The sequence below is a fragment of the Amblyomma mixtum genome, chromosome 10 (genome assembly GCF_055824585.1).
Source record: "Amblyomma mixtum isolate Tamu chromosome 10, ASM5582458v1, whole genome shotgun sequence".
NCBI lineage: Eukaryota > Metazoa > Arthropoda > Arachnida > Ixodida > Ixodidae > Amblyomma > Amblyomma mixtum.
The window spans coordinates 125,817,027-125,835,234 of NC_143021.1; the positions used below are offsets into that span (position 1 = coordinate 125,817,027).

The 18,208-nt window shown below is 50.0% G+C and overlaps 1 pseudogene; it reads left to right on the forward strand.

The window, feature by feature from the left end:
• The first annotated feature begins 15,132 nt into the window (after positions 1–15,132).
• LOC149326877 (uncharacterized) lies at positions 15,133–17,004 on the forward strand (annotated as a pseudogene).
• The last annotated feature ends 1,204 nt before the right edge of the window (positions 17,005–18,208 follow it).

Consider the following 18,208-nt stretch of genomic DNA (forward strand, 5'->3'; position numbering starts at 1 on the left):
TGAAGCGCAGGTACCTTAACACAGACAAAGGGAGTTCATCTCCAGCTTACCAAGGAGCAGAGAACACACAGCTAGATGAGGACATCTCAATAGCGGAGGTATGGAGAGCAATGAGTCAACTAAGAACCACGTCGGCAGTGGAGGCAGATGGGGTAACCAACAAAATTCTAAGGAACCTAGATCTAGTCTCGGTCACGGCAGTCACAGATTACCTAAATGAGATCTGGAAACGAGGTAGTCTACCTTCACAATGGAAACATGCCAAAGTAATCTTTATTCCAAAACCCGGGAAAAAACTTGAAGTGGGCAACCTCAGGCCGATATCGCTAACGTCCTGCCTGGGGAAGCTGATGGAACATGTCATATTAAACAGACTCCAGGAACACGCAGAGGAAAGGGAGGTATTTTCTGAAACGATGCTAGGCTTCAGGAGCAAGTTGTCCACGCAGGACCTCATGCTCCAGCTCAAAGCAGACATCATAGACCCGCCGAACAAAGGGGGCGCCAAAACTATACTGGGCCTAGACCTACATAAAGCCTTCGATAACGTCAAACACGAGGTCATACTAACTAATCTGGCGGAGATTGCCCCTGGAAAGCGGACCTACGATTACGTAAGGGACTTTCTAACCGGCAGAACCGCAGAAATAAATCTAGGAGACATCCAGTCAGAAACTATTAAGCTGGGAGACAAGGGAACTCCGCAGGGTTCAGTGCTCTCTCCTTTCTTATTCAACCTGGCGTTGAAGAACCTACCGCCGCTACTGAAGACTGTCGAAGGTATAAACCATACGCTATATGCGGATGACATAACAATATGGACGCATACAGGAAACGATGGGGAAATAGAACAAAATCTCCAACACGCAATCGATATTGTCGAGGATTACGCGGAATGGGCAGGACTAAAATGGTCGCCAAGCAAATCCGAACTTCTGGTGATCCGGGGGCTAGGAAACGCGATACCAACGCAGGAGACATTCACGTACTGGTAAATGAGACTCCGGTAGCCAGAGTTGACAAAATCAGGGTCCTAGGACTTATAATACAGGACAATAGAAAGAACACAGAGACAATAAACAGGCTTAAGTCCACAATTAACATGACAACCAGGCTCATAAGGCGAATAGCTAACAAAAGACAGGGAGTCAAAGAGAAAGATCTCTGCCGAATGGTTCAGGCTTTCGTGATAAGCAGAATAGTTTACGCCGTTCCCTACCTCAAGCTAGGGCTGGCGGAACAGAACAAAATAGATGGGATCATAAGGCAGGCATATAAAGCAGCATTGGGGCTGCCCCACTGCACTCCTATAGAAATACTTCTTAAACTGGGGATCTACAACACCACCACGGAACTATGCGAGGCACATATATTTGCGCAATTAAGGAGGCTTGCGACCTCACCCCCGGGGAGAAAGATACTGAGCAACCTAGGATTACATGATAGAATTCCCGAAAGAAACGCGCAGGCAAAATTACAGACCAAAGTTAGAAAATTACTCACTATTAAACCACTTCCAAAAAACATACACCCTGCTTTTCACGAAGGCAGGAGGAGAGCCAGAGCAAAGGCCCTTGAAGCCAAGCTCGAAGGCTCGGAATACACAACCTATGTAGACGCGGCGGAATACGAAGGAGGCGACTCCTTTGTGGTCGTGGCCGTGAACGACTCGCGTGAAACATTAACTGCCGGTTCGGTCAAAACAAAAACTCAGGGACAGCGGAGGAGGCGGCTATCGCCATGGCAATGGCCAGCACCAAAGCAGTCACCATAATAGCGACTCCAAGGTGGGTATCAACAATTTTGCGCGGGGTATGATCTCCCAGGAGGCAGAACGAATCCTAAGAGATAAAGACTGGGACCAAAGAGAGGTGGAACTAATATGGGTGCCGGCACACTCGGGGAACAGGGGGAACGAGTTGGCTCACAGTATAGCTCGAGGTTATGTCAGCCGAGCAGTGAGCCGGGTTGAGTCCCCAAATTTCACGAGAGATGCATTCATATCATTTCACGAATACATCAATCAGTTTAAACTGGAAAGGAGGATCTATCCGCCACCAGACAAAAAGCTCGACAAAAGCCAGGAGGTAACGTGGCGTCGGCTCCAGACGCGAGCCTTCTTTAGCCCGTCGAGACTAACACACATGTATCCAACACAATACAACGCTACTTGCAAACAATGCGGCGAGATAGCCGGACAATAGAAAGAACACATGGAGCTGCAAAAAGGCGCCGCCACCGGCGGACCTGCTACCAGTCCCTTCTCTAGTGCGGTGGGAGGCTATACTGGCCAGCTCAGACCCGTTGACGCAAGTCCGGGCCACTGAGTGGGCTCACAAGGTCGCCAAGAGCCATGGGCTCGAAGCCACCTAGTATAATGCCCACTAGTGCTCAGTGCTGACAATAAACGTTTTCCAATCCAATATTCACACAGCAAACAAAGTCATTGTTGTTAGACCAGATTTACAAATCAGCTAAGTGAATTGTGTGTCGACCCAATAGGGCGCCACACAACAAAGCCTACACATTGATAACCCTCCACGACTCGCCATGCAGTCGAAAGTCACAACATATCAGACGTCCTTCTATGTCAACCTGGTACTTAAAGTCAGAAATAGGTAGACTCTTCTTTAAGAAAAGAAAGCAACCTGCCGAAAGACCCACTTAGAGCGACACACAGACGTTGTAATCTGTTAGGAAAGGTCGCAGGGCTATCTCTGTATCCACTTCACTTTCTATCTTAGTTTCTTGAATAGCGACAATGTCTAGCCGATTGCCCCAAAGCAATCGGCGTAACTGTACCTGTTTCTGCCTTGAACGGAGTCCACATATGTTGAGTGTTGCGACAGTCAACTGCTGGTTAGACGCCATGGTGGCTAACTTAAGCTTCAATCAGGCATCCACGGTGTGTGGGGGCATCACTCCGGAAGGTGAGACCTCCCTAGAGTGGACGCCATTTCTCCTTGATCTGCAGCGCCGAGGAGGTTTCTTATTCTTTGACTTTCGACGGCGGGACTAGTGCTTGGCGGGGACACTGCCCTCCTCAGAGGAGGCAAATCTCGGAGACACCGCGCTTCGAGGCCACAGTTAAAATTTGCTCATCGGCATCACAGTTGCCGTCGGGGAGTGAAGTGCCAGGTTGGCACTCTGTTACCTGTGTGGCACATCCGGCAGGAGTCTCAGAAGATGTAACAGTGCAGGCACTCGGCGCCGGAGCCACACCGTCGTCCTTGTCTTCCTCTGGCCCACGCACAGCACAGGCACGTGCGCCAAGAGTGCCATCACTGACACTACATATAGCTGGAGCCTGCTCCACCAGGCATCGACGCTCATCATCTGCAGACAGCCCCTCCATCTGTGAAGGCTGTGTAGGCTCATGCTGCACAGCAGGAACGGGGCCAGACAGCGGGTCAGTAGTCGCTGAGTCAATGGGCGCAACGGCTGGCGTGCCACCAGCAGCATCCAAAAATTCTGTTGCGTCCGTCAAGTGCTCCTGCAATGCGTCGTCCATGGCACGGGTGCCACCACGCAGCTTATCAGCATACGACACTACGCACTCCTCTGTAGTATGGCCGAAACGCCGGCAATCATCACACCGAGGAGTGCGGCAATGACGGCGTATATGGCCAACCTTGTGGCAACGGAGACACAGTGGTGGCCTTCCTGGCACTAAAACCAGACATTGTATTCCGCAAATTGTCAAAATGTGAGGCACGTTGTTGGCAGTGACGCCATCAGCAAGAGTCAAGGCAACGTCTCGATTGAAGGTGCGCATGCCCTCCATTTTTGGAACCCTCCAGTGCTCCACTGTGATGGACGTAATCGTTCCGCAAGCGCGAAGGGCGTCTCGAATGTAAAAATCTTCAAGATGTTCTGGGAGCCTAAGTATCTTGAGCTTTACGGTCTTCGGTTCCGGGCAATCACTACACAACGGCGGTTTTTCACTTGTAACTCCTGAGTGCTCACGAGCTTAGCTTTCGCTAACGCTGTCTTGCATGTTATCATCCATACGTGAGACATCTGAAACTGTCCGATAGAGCTGATGTCACAGAGGTCAATGACACCCCGTAAGGCATCTCTGAAGTCCTGGGCACGATAGGGACGGCCAGTAAGGTCCGAATGCAGAAATACGGAGTTAAAAACCAGCTTACCAGCAGGCAGACGGGGAAGAACAATACGGTAACTATTACTGGCAGCAGAAGCCGCAACAGTACCTCGGCCTAGGGCCGATTTATCCATTTCTGCGGAGAGCATCAAAAACGCGACCGTTCTTCTTCTTCTTCTTCTTCACCTCTTTATAATGGCACATGCCCATGTGGGGGGATTGGCTAAGGTGTAGTGGTATACATAAGAAAATTTTCATAGGATTAAACGTGAATTTTGAAAAATGCGACCGTTCGGAACGCCGTCTTCGTCTTTCTCCCCGCCGCGAAGGCTCAACCCTGAGCCTTCCAATACCCAATCCCTGAGCCTTCCGCCACGAAGGCTCAGGGATTGGGTATAAATAAAGGCGCATCTAGTAAATGCATAGACTTCCTAAATAAAATAAAAAAAACCTAAAGAAGGAAAAAAGAAAACAAACGTAAAAAGAAAACAAACAAAGGCAAAAATAAAGTAAAAACAAAATTAAAGCAAAGAAAGATAAAAAAATATGACAACTAAAAAAAACTAAGTGCGCCAGGAAATGCTTTCGCCTTGCAGCACTTTGGAGAGCCAAAGTTCCCCCTGAATATTTAATTTGTTCATTGCCGATGCCACCTCTTCATAGTGTCACGTAGTGGTGACTACAGTCCGGCGAACGGAAACACAGCGAGAATGTCCTCGAAACAAAACTCTTTATTTTGGCTGACTTTCGCTCGCAAAGAACTGAATCACTCGACAGTCGTCGAACAGAATGCTCGCCTCTGTCGGCCGTGTTCTTTTTAAAGCTGATAGCCAATATTCGAGTTAAGCTTGGAAAGCTACTAGAACATTCTGGCAAAAAGTAGAATCAGCTCCGCCTGGATGCGATCAATCGAGATAAATCTAGGCGAGTCTTGCGTCACAAACGAAGCGATAAAGCGGCGTGCCGGCAGACTTGAAGCAAACAAATAAGCTACAAAGATTCGCGGCAATCGAATCATCTAAAAATCTGGTCATCATGGAGGGATCTAAGCGCGTAGACCTGCACCACCTTCATCTTGCACCTCTCGTTAAGCCTAATTGAGATAGCTGCCATTCTCCCGTTAATACAGTGCAACTCCTCCATGTTGCCAGCAATATACTGATGGTTTAGGAATCCCACACCTGGTTGTCGTTTGTCGTCTGTCCGCTAATCCACGACTGCACAACGCATGCCCGCCGCATAGTACTGTATACGACTAACTATTCCACACACACTTTTCCGCTATGCAGACACACATTCTACAACCGATCACACGTGGTGTTAAACTGCAACACACGCTCGTTGTTGAGCTCTGTCCGGGTGGCATATACAACACACAGTTGCTCAGTGCATTGCGCATCGACGTCATCACCAAATACTATGCGGCTTCGAAAAGAACAGGGAGATATGTGAGGAGATACCAGCTGCGTGTTGTGTTCTCCGTCATTCAGTTTCGGTTTAGGTACAAAACGGCTACCATCTTAAAATCTTTCTGAATTCCATCTTCTGGCTATTCATGTTAAAAATAATCAGCAATAAAAGCATCACAAACAGAGGACCTTTATCTTTTTCTCAAAAGAGTTTGAGCTGAAAATAAAGAAACTTTTGTAACTGTAAATATCTACACGTGCGTCTAAAGGGGATCTGAGTATATTAGATAATCAAAACTTTACAAAGCCGCTCTCAAACTTTGCTTTATTTATTGTCGTAATTGTCTTGACAACGTTTAGTGTGGATGACTTAATGCAGGTATTTAAGGGGACAATCAGCTTTTCGCTGTGTCAGCGCATAGTTTTTTGTTTAATTTTACAGGTTCAAACGGATTTTTGAACTAATAATCGTTCCTTTTAAAAGCTAGAGCATAAAAAGGAGGTATCTATGACGCAGGATAAAGAAAAAATACCTTGTAAACGTTGGCACGCAACTAAGGGCTTAAAACGGAAGACTTGAGTGCTCTCAATCTGAAACCAACAGCATGCGACGCTGCAGTCTGCGACACTTCAAATATTTTTCAGTGACAGCTGGCAGTAGTTCGTATGCAAAAAAAAAATGAGAGGCGCAGAAATTTCCTCCCTTTCGGCGGAAGCCTTAGCCCTGGGTTTCGATAAATAAGCAGCAGCTAGGAAAACGAATGTGAGAGACAAGCGCTCTAGTTGGAGATTAAGGCTGCTGCGACAACCAAGCTTTTATGACATCCTGGCAGTGCAATTTTCAAAAACATTGCAGCACAACTTGATATGGATGGACAAAGTTGTGGTGCGCTGCTGACCAAGTAGTAATGAAAATAATCATAAAATTAGAAACGAAAAAGAGTAGAACTACGTGTTGTTATTAACGTTTGGAATCAACACGCCCTGCCGTTTCTAAAGTATGTTAAGCTGCTTATGCATCTGCATTCTTAGTTTCAAAACATAGGAGACATTTTATGCTTTTCTTCACCATAGGACGACAGAAAAAAGAATTCATATTTTTATTCTTTATGCGAGTTTTGGTTACTTGTGTATCCCAATGTACCTGGAATTGCAAGTGTTTTTCTCGTACAAGCTTTTGCAACTCCGCATACAATTAAACAGCCTTCAAGTTGCTTGAAAAAGAAAGGTTGTCATCACTAAGCGAAAGATAGATTTGAGGCACAAGCAATTGTTGGATGGGGAACAAAAATAATCAGCTGCTCTATACTAAAACTTCAGCGTCTATATGAGATCCTCTGCGTCACAAGCTTTTGAATAATTTAAAAAAGGCGACGAAGAGACAACACGAAAATGCTGTCTCCTGCACCATGCAAGATATCAAGATTCTTCGCTATCGCGTTCAAGAAAAAGAACTACAAATGCAGATAATGACGAACTGGGCCATTAAAGAAAGGCGCAACTGGTATTGTGCAGGAAGTTTATTTGTCACACAGCAGTGCCTATATGTGTCAATGTGGATTGGTCTTTCGAAGAGAGAGCGAAAGAGCTGACGTTCCTCTTGAAAACAAGGTAACTGGAGAAAAATACGAACAACAGAAACAGAAGTGGAAGGGACACGGACAGACTGACGACTGAACTTTTTTGTATGAAAGAGGGTAAAGGAAGAATTTTACAGTCTGTCTTCTGGTGAGAATTCCCACGTTCAAAAGCATTGTTGTGCGTGTAAAAAAAAACTGGAGAAATTGCGCCTTCCGCTTCTAGACAAAGCAAAAATATTTTACAGGCACAGCGACGCCGTACCTGAGAGTTCTTCGACCTATATTATAAAGAAAAAAACAACACATGTGCCCTAGCATTCATTCCGTTGAACTTTCAGATTGTGAAGCGCAATTTCTGTGCGCGAGGATGTGACCGCAACTAAATGGCGCCAATGACCACGTTGTTTTTTTTTTGCGCATTCATCTTTCATCCAATAAAATTCAGTTGTGAGTGCGCGCGTCCTCGGCACTTCTTTTTCGGTTGTGCGTGTTTTATGGCGCAGTGACGTCATTTTCAAGACGCGCATCCGTCGAGTAGCCCAGCGTGACTGTCTACTACAGCAGAGGTTGCAAAAATAATGCTGGAAGCTATTCAACAAAAAAAGAATGCGCCAGGGAAATCATTCAAGCCTGCAATATTTCGAAGGCCAGTGACAGATAGGTGTGGTTTTGTTTATAGTGTTTAACTTCCCAAATCGACTAAGGCTATGAGAGACTCCGTAGTGCAGGGTTCCGGAAATTTCTACTATGTGGGGTTCTTTAACGTGCACTGACATCGCACAGTACGCGGGCCTCTAGACTTTCTCCCCCAAAGAAATTCAACCGCCGCAGCCGGGATCGAACCCGCGTCTTTCGGATCAGCAGCCGAGCACCATAACCACTGAGCCACCACGGCGGCGCTCTCTTTTTCGTTGTGATAGGAGGAAATAACGTTTGTCGAAGCATTGCGGATACAGGAATGTTTTCGTTCTTGCTGCTGCTTTCAAATTGTAATATTGTTTTCGTATTTATACTTTTATCCTTGACACTGCTTTTGGTATGAACGTTTTACTTTGCATTACCTATGGTGCTGGTTTTGGAATGTCGTCCACTGTTTTGTTGTGCATCGTGGCCTGCTTTTCTGTCTGATATTGCCAGATAAAGTTAACGTGAACTGCCAAGTAGGAGCGCGACGACGGACTAGAAAAGGCGTTATAGGTGCCGCCTCTCGAGCTTTCCGCACATGCGCAAACTTTCGCCATCTGGCCACGCTTCCGCTCACAGAAGCGCGGGCCGCGCGTTGCCGTGTTTCCTGTATGCATGACATATGTTACACGTCAAATATGACGGTGTAATCCACCTGCCCCTTGATCCCCTGAAGCGCTGTTCGCTGGCAACATTCATCGGCAATATAGTCAAGTTTCTCTCTTACGTACACCGTTCCATCCGACCAATTCGTGTTTTTTTTTTAAACATGAAATGCTTTTAGCTCCCGTTGTCAGCAGTGTGGTGACGTCACGCCGAGACCGAGAGCCATCATCCGGGCACTGAAATCCACTAAATTCCAGTCATCCGGCCTCTGAAACGAGAACATCCGGGCACCGTACGAGATTTAACGAGACTCTCTAAGCCCTCCTACACGACCGGCATGCAAGCGCCGGTTAGTCTCCAAACGAGTCACAAAAAATAACTGCTGCCAGTGCCTTCTCAATGTTTATCAAGATATCAGTCGAGCTGTGCGTTTGATAATGCACGGAATTAAAATTTCCGATTTCTAATAGCGCGTGCAAAAAGCATATAAATGCCACGATACACTTCGTTGTCATACGGGATCTCTTAGGGGCTTCGCGCATCGAAGCAAAGCCGCGCAGGCGCACAGGGGCCCGGGGGAGAAGCGCTGCGTTCAAAGGGCAAGGCATCGCGCCGAACGGGTGGTGGCGTTCCTCCCTTCCTTTACGGTGCGGTTCGGGTGTCCACCGAGATGGCAGAGAATTACTGCGCCATTTCCTTTCCTCAAAAAACCTTGCGTTCAAATGGCAAGGCATCGCGCTGAACGGGTGGTGGCGTTCCTCCCTTCCTGTACGGTGCGGTTCGGGTGTCCACCGAGATGACATTAGGCCCGTAAACATTTCATGCTTACTCTACTCTCGGTTACGGGAGAGGCAGAGATTTTTTTTATGCGAAGCATACTACTTTAGCTACCACTTCAGCCCTTCACCGTGGTTATGCGCCTCCAAATCACGTGATACATGACGTCACACCACGTGACACGATGACGTCACGACAGTAGAGAAACGGGGGCCCACCTCGCGCCGTTGCTGTGGTTGTGCGCCTCCAAATCACGTGATACATGACGTCACGCCACGTGACACGATGACGTCACGACAGTGGAGAAACGGGGCTCCAACTTGTGCCGTCGCTGCGGTTGCACGCCGTGTGAGTCACGTGGTATGGTGACGTCACAATCCCGCGCATTTCGAACGTGCATTCACACTCGGTGTAGGTGAAACGCTCGCTCCACCGGGCAGGCGGACGCGGCTTCCGTGGCAATCCAGGCGCTCACCCAACGCGCGTCTCGGGGTTAGTCGGCGTTCCGCTGTAGCCATGCCGTTGTCTTCCCACACGACGAAGGCTTGTAGTGGTTGTATTAAAATGACCAAGTATTCAACCAAGGAAAGCCACGTATTACCAAGCCTAGCCATCAATATGCTTCGCATCTGACCAGGGTTAAACAAGTTAAGCCTCAGCGATTTTTTTCTCAGGCAGTGGTCACCCACCTGACATTAGACAGTGAGGCAAAAAAATCGTCTGCGATTTCATCGGTTGGCAGGGAGCGAGAAGCTGTACTCTCTAGTGTTATTTTAATAATATCACTCGAGCTACGACTGTTCGCTCAGTAGATCAGTGCGCTATCATGGAACGAGCCGGCAAACTCCACGAGAGTGGCTGCATGCGCACGAACCGCACGACTGGGTCACAGTCCTTAAGCTCCTTATGTCCTTATGTTCCTTAAGCTGCGCACGGCCGGCGGTTGTTTTCTGCAGTTATCGCATTGTTTGGAATGTTCAGAGTGATCCACGCGACGTTAACGGCTTGCAGCATGGTCAGTTTTGCAGCGAATCTCACAGTAAGCATTTTGCTTGTTGTTGTATTAGAGAGGCTGATAGTATCTGATGCTGTTCGCTTCAGACCGCTCTGTGCGCTAAGAGGCACGCAGCACGTTCGACCGGCTGAAACCAGGCGCTTTTACTACATTCGGCTGGCTCTTTCCAAGCGCTCGCCTCTCTTGAGGGCGCCTCGAAGCGTTCCGAATTTATTCGCATAGCGTTTGGATACCTTGCAAAAATTCAGCGCAACAAAGGGATGAGTACAAAGGAAGAAGACACAGACGAGCCGAACTCGCCCAGCTCAGCACAATCGGGGAAAGTATCAGCGCGAACCAACAAGAACGAAAGAGAGACAGAAGAATGCAGGACAAGGGCTGAACTAAGAAAAAAATGTTCATTTTCAAACGGGCCATATTATATACAATCCAAAACGCCAAGAGCCCAGTGGCTTGGGCATCCATGACAGTGCAAGCAGAGCCGGCGCAAAACTGAACATTATCATTGAAGGCCAGATACCAGTAAAATCTCACTGTCATGCAGCCAAACGCTGAAGGGAGTAACGAAGTTAATAAGCACAGAATGCGTCTTTAATTCACAGCATAATTAGAGTCAGCACGGCGAAGCGAAAGTAGAGCCAAAGGAAAACGCTCAACGAGAACAAAACAAAATACAGGCAACAACAACAACTTGTCTCTGTGGCTAAAAGAAATTCCAAATTGTCATCAAATCCAGGAGGTCATGGGAAATCAGAAGGCGGATGCACCAGCGTTGTCGGCCGCTACAGTCGGTCCCTGCGCTTGCCTCGGCCCCCAGCAGCTGTAGTAGCAGGCTGAAGCTGACGACGAATCCAGACGACTGCCACCGGCTCTCATCGCATCTGTGCATTAGTTCCCAAAGAATCAGCGAGGGGCGTTCCGCGTTATGGCGGCGTCATTAAGTCATGTTCAGGCTGGATGTGGACGAATGTGTACATTTCTGAATTTTTTTTAGTTCCACATCAAAATGTTCTAAAGTGTCCCTAAAGAGTTCTCTAATAAGTAATATTAAAATAATGTAACTATTATATTAAACTAATTTATATGTTCTAAACATTATTAACATTATTTTATAGCTGAAAGGTTCTTGAGAAAATCTAAATTATGTCGTACACTAGCCTTCAATTGAGCAGGAGACAGAACTTCCAGCGCACGCATCCGCCGTAGAATTACATGTTGCATGGAATCACAGGTGGAGATGAGCCAGACACATCACACAGGGCAAGATAGCCGGCTCGGTAGACGTTGTCAATGTTGTCCCGATCCACGCATACCAGCAACCGTGGATCGTATCCCAGCGCTGCGCGTAGAGCTGTCAGCAATGGCTGATGAATTGTGGCCCGCAGGTAGTCGACGGCCAGCAAAGGCTGCCCCGGAAACAGAGCTACATACACTTCGCAGTACGTCTCTATCGGGCAGTCTGGCTCTTTGATCAGCAAGCAGGCAGTGAACACAGCCCTGCGCACTGTCCACTCAATAGTTGCTTCGCGTTCGCCAACCGCCAAGGCAACACGGATGGGCGATGCCCACACTGTGGGGAGACCTGTGATATCTTCCACATGGTGTGGGCATGTACTCAAAATCCCCACCTCCCCCCTTCCCCTACCCCTAACAGAGAGGCATGGGAGACTGCCCTTCTCAACTGCTCCTCGCTTGAGTCCCAAAGGGCTCTGGTGAAACGGGCTAGAGACGGGGCATTGTCATGCGGTGTCCCGGACTAGGGACGCCGACCATGTAGCGTGGCCACTCTGTGGCTCCCAAACTCTATTTCAGTAATTAAAAGTTTTCACCACCACCACTCAATAAAAGTAGGCGCAGTCGTAAGACGGAAGACCCGCCACACAACTAATCGCTGGCGCTGCGCCATCCAGCCGCGCAGGCATGCTATCCGCCGGAGACGGATTTCGTCGGTCTCAGCAGCTTGGACAGCTTCGCATAACGCACCGTGAACATCGCCGCCGCGGTGGCTGAGTGGCTATGGTGCTCGGCTGCTAGCCCGAAAGACGCGGGTTCGATCCCGGCCGCGGCGGCTAGAATTTCTATGGAGGAGAAATTCTAGAGGCCCGTGTACTGTGCGATGTCAGTGCACGTTAAAGAACCCCAGGTGGTCGAAATTTCCGGAGCCTTTCACTACGGCGTCTCGCATAGCCTTAGTCGCTTTGGGACGTTAAACCCCATAAACTAAACTAAACTAAAGCACCGTGAACATCGGAGGGCGGCAGTTCCCGAAGTAGCGGCAACCATGACAAGTTCTCTTCGCGCAAGCGCAACAGTTGCTCTGCACGGAATCCACACAGCAGAAATTGCAGGTTTGACATCTGGATATCCACCATTGAGGAGCCGAGTTGTGGTACTGATGCGGCGATGGTTAGCCTGCGTTCGTAGGCGTAAGGAAGTGGACACCCCTCTCGATAAGTTAACAAACGCAATCACTTCCCTGGCACGGCTGTTTCCGTTGCCCACAAGTAGATGTGCGGCTTAAAACTGCACTTCTGAGTGATGCTGCTGATACACCTCATTCTATTCAGGCCGTATTTATGGGTGGTTCCATCTAATGACTGGCGTCAAGCCCTCTGCCGGGCGCAATGTACTGAAAACGTCACTCAGAGGCACTCTATCATTCTATGCTTTGTCATCCTGCATAGATTTTATGAAAGATTCGGAAGTATTTATCAAAGAAGCAGCACTGTCAAGCGCGCCCAAAATGAAAAAAAAAAATGCGCACAATAAATTTTACAGATAATATGAAATCATGTGAAGCATTTTTTAGAAGCATATGCGTTAAGGGCTTACCAGCGTCTCTATAACAAGTTACTGGCTGGTTGTCCACATAACTCTTCGTTCTTTAATGCTGGCTGGCTAAGTACCTGCTCTTTCACGGGATTATTCTTGTGTGGGCGGGGCACAAAAAAAATGTTTGGTTTGGTGTATGGGGCTTAACGTCCCAAAGCGACTAAGGCTATGAGAGACGCCGTAGTGGAGGGCTCCGGAAATTTTCCACCACCTGGGGTTCTTTACCGTGCACGGACATCGCACAGTACACGGGCCTCTAGAATTTCTCCTCCAAAGAAATTCTAGCCGCCGCGGCCGGGATCGAACCCGCGTCTTTTGGGTCAGCAGCCGAGCACCATAACCGCTGAGCCACCGCAGCGGCTCAGAAAAAAAAATGTTATCGAGTGGTCTAGGTGAGAGGAACAAACGGCACGTCTTCACGACGCCAGCTGGATGCCAATGCCATTGTTCAATGTGGGTGCCTACTAGCTTTATCGAGCGACGCACACCTCTTAAGCAAGTCATTCTGATAACTGTTTTTTAAGCGACAGTAATATTCTTACTTGATCAACACCACAAAAAAAATAAATTAATTAAAAAAAAACCTGTGCACCTTGGTTTCTGTGGCTGTTGGCTTATAACGAGCCCCTCATTCCCCTTCCCTTGTTTGCTTAATTGCTTAGCGAGGGCCTCGGTTCTGGCAGCCTTGATGCCATAGGAAGCATAAGAGGGTTCTCACACAGCTTCCACCCTCGCCGTTCGATGGCGTTCTACCTCACACCAGCGGTAGCCCAGGACGTTCCACGTCCGCCTTTTACGAACATGAGTGGCGCTGATGAACACTCAAGGTTAGGTTATTTGTAAACATAAATACCCCCAAAAGCAGAAGGTTTGACAGCCGTCGCCGTAGCTCAGAGGTAGAGCACCGGACGCGTAATTCGGATGTCGTGGGTTCGGATCCCACCGGCGGCATGTGGTTGTTTTAATGCGAAGCATACTACTTTAGCTACCACTTCAGCCCTTCACCGTGGTTATGCGCCTCCAAATCACCTGATACATGACGTCACACCACGTGACACGATGACGTCACGACAGTAGAGAAACGGGGGCCCACCTCGCGCCGTCGCTGTGGTTGTGCGCCTCGAAATCACGTGATACATGACGTCACACCACGTGACACGATCACGTCACGACAGTGGAGAAACGGGGGCCCACCTCGCGCCGTCGCTGTGGTTGTGCGCCTCCAAATCACGTGACACACGACGTCACACCACGTGACACGATGACGTCACGACAGTGGAGAAACGGGGCTCCAACTTGTGCCGTCGCTGCGGTTGCACGCCGTGTGAATCACGTGGTATGTTGACGTCACACTCCCGCGCATTTCGAACGCGCGTTCACACTCGGTGTAGGTGAAACGCTCGCTCCACCGGGCAGGCGGACGCGGCTTCCGTGGCAATCCAGGCGCTCACCCAACGCCCGTCTCGGGGTTAGTCCGCGTTCCGCTGTAGCCATGCCGTTGTCTTCCCCCACGACGAAGGCTTCTAGTGGTTGTATTAAAATGACCAAGTATTCAACCAAGGAAAGCCACGTATTATCAAGCCTAGCCATCAATATGCTTCGCATCTGACCAGGGTTAACCAAGTTAAGCCTCAGCCATTTTTTTCTTCTGCTTTTCTAATCAATTAGCTTTAAGCGACAGTAATATTCTTAATGATCAACACCACAAAAAAATTAATTAATTAAAAAAAATGGCTGAGGCTTAGCTTAGGTTAAGCCTAGTCAGATGCGAAGCATATTGTCGCTGAGTTGCATATCGAGCACGCCGCTTGGCTAGACGTTCTTCACGCTCTTCAGAACGCTGGCTCCATGCCGCCGGAGCAGACGTGTTCACATCGGCTCTGTCACTGCTAACCAATTACGCAGTGCTAATCGCCCCGAAACAAAGTTTTCCTTGCACCAATGTGTCCGTGAAGGCGAGCGGCATCGACCGATACCAGCTGACCCTAGAGGTGCGTTTTTCTTTGCCAACTTTTGTGACTTTCTCTACCGCTGCCGTGTGAAAGAGTGCTAGGCCTAAGCTTGTCCTGCGGACGCTAGGCCCAGCACCGTCGCACCGGTCGCCGCCTGCCGCACTCCTCGGCGGCGGCCGAGATGGAGGCGTCCGTTACGACGAGGGAGGCGTCCACTACGTATACAATGATCGTGGACAACCAAATGTGCGTTCAAGTTCAACCGTACTCCTCGGCGGCGGCCGAGATGGAGGCGTCCGTTACGACGAGGGAGGCGTCCGCTACGTCTACAATGATCGTGGACAACCAAATGTGCGTTCAAGTTCAAGGCAAAGAGATATCACCAGAGGAATACCACAACGACGCCGGATGGACGCTCGCGGGGGAACGCATGTCGAGGCTGCGCCAGCGGACCCCCGACGGCGGCAAGCCTGACGGACCCGGCGGGAGCCAAACAAGTCCGAAATCGAAATTCCACAAGAACGTCAGAGCCTCGGCCATCAAGGCAGCACGCATGCCAGCCATGCCACTGGAAGAGAGCAAGATAGTCGTCAGACCCAGAGGGGGACTGGACATCGTCAAGACCGGCACCACCACGGTCGCTGCGGCCATACTCGCCGCGGCCAAGATCACGAGCGAGGAAAGCGCCGCGGACACCATCTGCCCCAACACGCAACAGAACATCATGGTCGTCAGTACACCGAACGAAGACAACGCGGCTAGGTACGCTAAAATCCGGGAAATCTATATTCAAGACAACTCCTACGAAGTCAGCGCATATCGCACGGCTCCTCACGACACCGTAAAGGGCATCATCAGAGGCATCCCCATCGATGCGAGCACCGACGAGATAGATAGGAACATCGTCAACGAGAGAAACCCACTAGCAGTGGGCGCAAAGAGGATCGGCAGCACGACCACCGCGATCGTGGTGTTCCAGGGACCCAAGGTACCGAACTTCGTCCGATACGGAGTCACCCTGATACCGTGCCGCCTCTACAGGAAACAGATCGACGTTTGCAAGCAGTGCGGCCGAGTGGGACACCGAAAGGACGTGTGCCCGACGCCCAATATCAAGACGTGCCTGGCCTGCGGACTCGCCAACCCCAAAGAAGACCATCGCTGTACCCCTAAATGTAAGCTGTGCGGGGACGAACACCCGACCGGAGACTGAACATGCAAGGCGAAATACAAGATCCCCTACGTAGTGCGCAAGCGACAATGGGAGCGCCGACAGGCCGAACGCCAGCTGCTGTCGGAGAGCGATTTCCCGCCAATCGACAAGCCGCCAGCTGCGGGAAAATCAAGGACTCCATCTGAGAACCGCGCGCCAAATTCCAGAGACAGCAGCTGCAAGAGAAGCCTCAGTAGGAAAAGGTCACCATCACGTGAGCGAGTCAGCTGGGCTGACGCAGCTAAAGGGAAGAATATAAGGAACGCGCATAAAATCACCGAAGCCACGAAGAAAGACGATATAAACAAGATGCGAGAAGCCAACGAGACATTAAGACAAGAGAACGCGGCGCTGCGCACGACCATCAACAGCCTCACGAGAGAGATCGCCGAGATCCGTAAGTTGCTGCAATGCAACAACGAGCCTCCACAGAGACTCACGCCAAGCACAAGCACGACCGACGAAACAACCATGAACACCCAAGAGACAGCCGTAGAGGAACCGGCACCTAAGAAGCGAGCCGTCGAGGCCACGCGCAAGCAAACAGATAACAATCGAATCGACAACCCCGAGGCCAAATTCGAAGCGACGTTCACCAAACTCGAACAATTAATCACGGCGAACATCGCAGCAGTGACAGCAATGAAACAAACAATGGAGATCTACCAAGCCGAGAACACGAACAGAATCGCCTACATCGAAAGGACCCTACAGCCGATAGTGAGCCACCCGACGTTTGCGCCCCTCTTCGCGCAACACCCACCCAACCAGGGAACCGCGTACACACCAACGCAACCATGGCTGCCAACGCAACAACAGCAGCAGCCGTAACAGCGTGGCAGTGGAACTATCGCGGCCTCGCAAGGAAAAAGGCAGTCATCCAACAGCACATCGCACATGCCGCGCGCAAACCAGACGTGATCCTATTACAAGAAACGCTCACCTACGCACCGTCCCTGCCCGGCTACAGAGTGCACAAGGGCCAGCCCGACGGGAGAGGCCTGTGCACCCTGGTCAGGAAAGGAATCACGTTCGTTGAGCACGAGCTGCAAAGCAATATCAAGATCGAGCATACACTCACCGAAATCATCCCGGGCAAGAAGAGAAAAGGAAGCATTTTTCTGCTTAACATATACAGCAACCCATCGCAGAGAAAACAGAGATTCAAAACAATACTACACAGAGCCAGCACCGCGGCAGGCCGCAACACGCTAATCGTCTGCGGCGACTTCAACGCGATGAACCTAGCCTGGGGCTACAACAAGTACACAGCAAAGGGCCGCGACCTGTACTAAGACGCCATGGAACTCGACTTCACCCTCATCACGGACCCGGCGCACCCGACGAGAATCGGTAACTCTGTGTCCCGGGACACCACTCCGGACCTCACGTTCGTCAAGAACGACGTCCGGGGCGCGATCACCTGGCGAAACACGGGAACCGACCTCGGCAGCGACCACACCATCGTGGAAATCAGCATACCGGAACACAACGACACCAGCATCAAAACACACAGATGGGTAGACTGGGATGCCTTCCGAGACGCCAGAAGCCAGAAGACTGACGCTGACGGCGAGATCGAAGACATAGAGACGTGGACGGCCGAAATCACCAAGAGCGTACGCGACGCGACCAAAGAAATTGAAACGGACGCTGCGATTGATAAAGTAGACAGCCGGCTGGCGCATCTCATCGAAGCCAAGCAGTCAATACTCAGTCGCTGGAAGAACCAACGGCTCAACCGCAGACTCAGAAAGAAGGTGGCGGAGGTCAACCGAGCGATCGAGGAGCACTGCCGCGCTCTATGCACGTAACAGTGGATCGAGATCTGCAACGCGGCAGACGGGCAGATGCATAGCGGAAAGACATGGAACATGCTGCGGCACCTGCTCGACGAAACCAAGACCAAGTCGCACCAAAGGGACAGACTCGCCAAGCTTATACATCGGGCTGTCTCGGTACAGGGCGCTGATGAAGTCACCAGGCGCATCAATGACAAATACCTGCCCACTACGCCCACCGAACAACACGCGCC